Source organism: Lynx rufus, unplaced genomic scaffold, assembly GCF_022079265.1.
Source record: "Lynx rufus isolate CCGP_SWC_20201006 ecotype Redwood Valley unplaced genomic scaffold, mLynRuf1.p SCAF_18, whole genome shotgun sequence".
NCBI lineage: Eukaryota > Metazoa > Chordata > Mammalia > Carnivora > Felidae > Lynx > Lynx rufus.
In genome coordinates this window covers 23,212,379-23,218,164 of record NW_025814832.1, presented here as the reverse complement: position 1 = coordinate 23,218,164, position 5,786 = coordinate 23,212,379, and the positions used below count along the sequence as shown (strand labels likewise).

The window sequence follows — 5,786 nt, the reverse complement described above, 5'->3', positions numbered from 1 at the left end:
TGAGCAGGGCGGCCACAAGGACGTCGGGGAGGACACAAGGTTTGGAGTCATTTCTGATGATTCTGTATTAAATCGCAGCCTGGCACCCCCGGTCCCCTGCTCCCCCCCACCCCGCAGCCCCCCTGTGTCCCCCCAATTCCCTCCCCCATTCCAGCCTTCTCCTCCCCCCATCCAGCCCCCGCATCCACTAGGCTCTGGGAAGGCCAAGGTCTTGGGACAGGACCTCCTTGGATTCCCTTCCCTTCTGCCAGGAAAAACTTCTTCACATTAGAAGAAAAGGAATCTTTGAGCAAGTCGAGGGGTGTGATTATGGGAGTTTTCCCAAAAAAATGTTTTAAGAGTTGGTGTAATACCTTTTCCACAATAAATCGAAATAAGCCATGAAAGTCCCTTACTCCTCCACCTGTGCTCTGGATTCTCTCAGAGTCTGTCCCCTTAGTCTATAAACACGCTCCCACTTCCCTCACCCTATAAACACCTTCTCTGAGCCCTGCCGCCCTCCCAGGCCTCTGCCCTCTCACCCTCCCCGGCAAGTTCCAGATTCGGGGAGAAAGCCGTTCACTCCCTTCTCCCACCCCCACCCACTCCCACCCCGGTTGGCCCTCTCCTTGTGGGACCCAGTGGGGCCCCCTGAGACTCACCCTCCGGTCGTCTGAGGGCCTCAGCTCGCCTGAACCACTGTCTCCCCTGTATTGCCCGAACATGGTTACCTGGGCCACCGCCCCAAGGCCAGAGCTTCTGGGTCCCTTTCTGGGCCTGTTCCTCCCTCCCTGTCTTCCCGGGTCATGTGACTTACTGCCACGGTGGCCCCCACGGCTCTCTCACCCCCTCTCTCCTATGCCCGATTTTCTGGTTACCTAAAAATGCCAACATCTCAGACTCGACGCGCTCAAAATGCAACAAGGACTCATTCTTCATCTGCGCTATCCCTCCGTAATCCAAACGGCGAGGACAAAAGTTCTTCCCTTAGTGCTCTCTTCTCTTCTTGTCAATTAAATAAGCTTTGTTTTTTTTAGAGCAGTTTTAGGTCCGCAGCAAAATTAAGGGGGAAATACCAGGTTCCCCCATATCCTCTGTGCTGGTCACACGCATCCTTCCCCACCAACTCCATCCCACACTAGACCTGCGCTATAGTGGCTAAAACTACACGGACACATTGTGTCCCCTAAAGTCCGTTATCTACCCTAGAGTTCACCTTCAGTGGGTTTGGACGAATGTCTAATGACACGAAGCCACCGCTGTATCAAGAAACCGCCAAATTATCTTCCAGAGTGGCTGTACCGTTTGTGCATCCCACCAGCAGTGACTGAGAGTCCCCGCCACTCCACGTCCTCGCCAGCATTTGGTGCTGCCAGTGCTTTGGGTTGGGGCCGTTCCAATAGGTAGGTAGCAGTATGTCACTATTGCTTTGATTCGCGATTTCCTGATGACATAGGCTGTTGAACATCTTTTTGTATGCTTCCTTGCCATCTGGATAGCTTCTCTGAAGAGGTGTCTGTTCAGGTCTTTTGCCCATTTTTGGATCAGGTTGTTCATTTTCTTATTGTTGACTTTTTTTTTTTTAATTTATTTATTTTTGAGACAGAGAGAGAGAGCATGAACAGGGGAGGGGCAGAGAGAGAGGGAGACACAGAATCTGAAACAGGCTCCAGGCTCTGAGTTGTCAGCACAGAGCCCGACGCGGGGCTCGAACCCACGGACTGCGAGATCATGACCTGAGCCGAAGTCGGACGCTCCACCGACTGAGCCACCCAGGCGCCCCTTCTTATTGTTGACTTTTAAGAGTTCTTGGTATATTCTGGGCCACAGTTCTTTGTCAGATGTGTCCTTTGCAAGTATTTTCTCCCAGTCTGTGGCTGGTCTCCTTGTTCTCCTGACATCGCCTTTCACAGAGCAGAAGTTTTAAATTTATTTAGTTATTTTTTATTTAAAAAATTTTCTTTTAATGTTTTAATTTATTTTGAGAGAGAGAGAGAGAGAGAGACAGAGTGCAAGCAGGGGCAGAGAGAGAGGGAGACACAGAATCTGAAGCAGGCTCCAGGCTTTGAACTGTCAGCACAGAGCCCAACGTGGGACTCAAACCCACAAACCGTGAGATCATGACGTGAGCCGAAGTGGGATACTTCATGGACTGAGGCACCCAGGTACCCCGGAAGTTTTAAATTTTAATCAAATCCAGCTCATCAATGATTTCTTTCTTGGGTTGTGCTTTTGGTGTTGTATCTAAAAAGTCATCATTTCATGAAGATGGTGCTGAAGGCAAAGAAGGAAGCCCCTGCCCTTCCCAAACCCGAAGCCAAAGCAAAGGCTTTGAAGGCCAAGAAAGCGGTGCTGAAAGGCGTCCACAGTCATAGGAAAAAGATCTGCACGTCACCTACATTCTGATGGCCCAAGACACCGCATCTCCAAAGGCAGCCCAAATATCCTGGAAAGACCACCCACAAGAGAAACAAGCTTGGCCACTATGCCATCATCAAGTTCCCCATGAGTACCAAGTCACCCATGAAAAAAATGGAAGACAGCAACACACTTGTGTTCATTGTAGATGTCAAGGCCAATAAGCACCAGATCAAACAGGCTGTGAAGAAGCTCTATGACATTGGTGTGGCCAAGGTCAACACTCTGATGAGGCCCGATGGAGAAAAGAAGGCCTATATCCGACTGGCTCCTGACTATGATGCTTTGGATGTGGCCGACAAAATTGGGGTCACTAAGCTGAGTCCAGCTGGCTAAACCTACGTACGCATTTTTTCACTATAAAAAAAAAAAAAGGATAATAAAAAATAAAAAGTCATCAGTGGGGTGCCTGTCTGGCTCAGTTGGTGGAGCATGCAACTCCTGATCTTGGGGTTGTAGGTTCGAGCCCTATGTTGGGTGGAGACATTACTCAAATCTTAGAAAAAGCTAGAAATAAATAAAAAGTCATCACCATACTCAAGGTCAACTAGATTTTCTCCTGTGTTATCTTCTAGGAGTTTTACAGTTTTGCGCTTTGCATTTAGATCTTTGATCCACTTTGGGTCAATTTTTGTGAAGCACCTAATAGATTCTGTCTGGATGCAGGTTTTTGTAGGTGGATGTCTACGTTGTTCCAGTACCATTTGTTGAAAAGACTATCTTTCCGCCATTGTATTGCGTTTGCTCCTTTGTCAAAGATCAATCGACTGTATTCATTTGGCTCTGTTTCTGGGCTCTCTATTCTTTTCCTTCATTTATTTGTCTATTCCTTTGCCAATACCACAGTTGCTTTGATTACTGTGGCTTTATGGTAAGTCTTGAAGACAAGTAGCATGAGTCGTCTGACTTTGTCTTTCTCCTTCAGTACCAAGTTGGCTACTCTGGGGCTTTTGCTTCCCATATTACATTTTAGAATCATTTTGTCGATAGCCACAAAATAACTTGCTGGTATTTTGATTTAGGATGACGCTGGATCTGTAGATCAAGTTGGGAAGAATGGAGATCTTGACAAAACTGAGCTCTGTAATCCGTGAGCATGGAATGTCTCTCCATTTATTTAGTGCTGCTTTGATATCTTTCATCAGAGTTCTGTAGCTTTCCTCACAGAGATCTTACACATATGTTGTTAGATTTATATCTAAGTACTTCCTTTGGGGGGATGCTAATATAGATGACAATGTGTTTTTAATTTCATTCATTGCCGGTATATAGGAAAGTGATTGCCTTTTGTATATTAGCCTTGTATTCTGCGATTTCTTATTAGCTCCGGGAGTTTTTATTGTCAAGTCTTGCAGATTTTCTGTATAGACGATCATGTCATCTGTGAACAAAGACAGTTTGATTTCTTCCTTTTTTTTTTTTTTTAATTTCTTCCTTCTCAATGCCTTTCCTTTCCTTCTCTTGTCTTACTGCAGTAGCTAGGACTTTCAGGGCAATGTTGAAACACAGTGGCGAGAGAAGCATCCTTGCCTTATTTCTTTTCTTTTTTCTTTTTAAAAAATGCTTATTTGGGGGCACCTGGGTGGCTCAGTCGGTTAAGCGTCCGACTTCAGCTCAGGTCATGATCTCACGGTCCGTGAGTTCGAGCCCCGCGTCGGGCTCTGTGCTGACGGCTCAGAGCCTGGAGCCTGCTTCGGATTCTGTGTCTCCCTCCCTCTCTGCCCCTCCCCCGTTCATGCTCTGTCTCTGTCTCAAAAATAAATAAACGTTAAAAAAATTTTTTTTAATTAAAAAAATAAATAAAAATGCTTATTTGTTCATTTTGAGAGAGAGAGAGTATGAGAGAGAGCAGGGGAGGGGCAGAGAGAGAAGGAGAGAGAGAATCCCAAGCAAGGTCCATACTGTCAGGGTGGAGCCCGATGCGGGGAACGATCTCATGAGCCATGACATGTGTCTTGACCTGAGCCAAAATCAAGAGTCAGACGCTTAACTGACTGAGCCACCCAGGCGCCCCATCCTTGCTTTATTTCTGATCTTAATGGGAAAGCTTCCAGTTTCTCACCATTAAGTATGATGTTAGCTAGACGTTTTGGTAGATGTTCTTTATCCAGTGGAGGAAATTCCCCTCCATTCCTAATTTACGGAGAGTTTTTAGCATGAATGGGTGTTGAATTCTGTCAAATGTTTTCTCTGTAACTATTGATGTGATCACGTCACTTTTCTTTAGCCTGTTGATGTGATAGATTACACTAATTGATTTTCAAATATTAAACCAGCCTTGCATATCTGAGAGAAATCCTGCTTAGTCACTGTGTATAATTCTCTTTGTACATTGCTGGATTTGATTTGCTAATATTTTTGGAGGATTTTCACACATATGTTCATGAGAGATATTGATCTGTGGTTTTTTTTTCTTGTCATGTCTTTGTCTGATTTACATATTTGGGTAGCGTTGGTCTCATAGAGTGAGTTAGAAAATATTCCCTCATCTTCTATCTTTTGAAAGAGATTGTAGAGCATCGGTATAATGTCTTCCTTCGAAGTTAAAATTCTCCAGTGAGCTCATCTGGGCCCCTGAACCTCTCTGATCTCAGTTTCCTCATCCACAAAATGATGAGAACTGGTTGTCACAGTCATGTTGGATCACAGCCCACCACGTGGCTCTGCAGTGAGTGATATTTACATGGTCAGATGCTATTTTTTGGTTGTCGTTGGTTTTTTTTAAACAAGGATCAACTTTTAGACAAATGACGGGAGACTTGTCTATGGTTACAGCCTAAGAGGGAAATGTTAACGACTTGACATCAAAAATATAGCTCATAGTGGCTGGAAGGTGGAAAGAGAGGAGCGGGGGTAGGGACCAATGTGGAGAATCAAGAGATCCCGTCTTTGGTGGGCTGGACAAGAAGTGGCCTCTGTAGTGGGCTGATGTGTGATGACTGATGGTGCATAGATGAGGAGTGAAGGGCTTGAGAACAGTAGATCATGACCACATGTAGGAGGGAAGGAGAGATTGGGAGGTTGAGAGCCGAATTCTTACCAATCCTAAAAGGCAACCAGTTGATAATGTCTAAAGTTGACAAGTCAAGGAAGAGAAGTAAAATGTTTTAAAATAACAGTATACTGGAGTTATCAAGAACTCTTGGTCTCAGTTCAGGTCCTGACCTCTCGGTTTGTGAGTTCGAGCCCTGGATAGTGCAGAGCCTGCTTGGGATTCTCTCTCTCTTTGCTCATGCTCCCCTGCTCGTGCTCGCTCTCTCTCTCTCTCTCTCTCTCTCTCTCAAAATAAATAAATAGGGGTGGTTGGGTGGCTCAGTCAGTTAAGCATCTGACTTTGGCTCAGGTCATGATCTCGCGGTCTGTGAGTTTGAGCCCCGTGTCGGACTCTG

The 5,786-nt window shown here is 45.6% G+C and overlaps 1 pseudogene; it reads left to right on the top strand.

Moving 5' to 3' along the window:
* The first annotated feature begins 2,241 nt into the window (after nt 1-2,241).
* Nucleotides 2,242-2,733, top strand: LOC124512809 (60S ribosomal protein L23a-like; annotated as a pseudogene).
* Nucleotides 2,734-5,786: the final 3,053 nt, after the last annotated feature.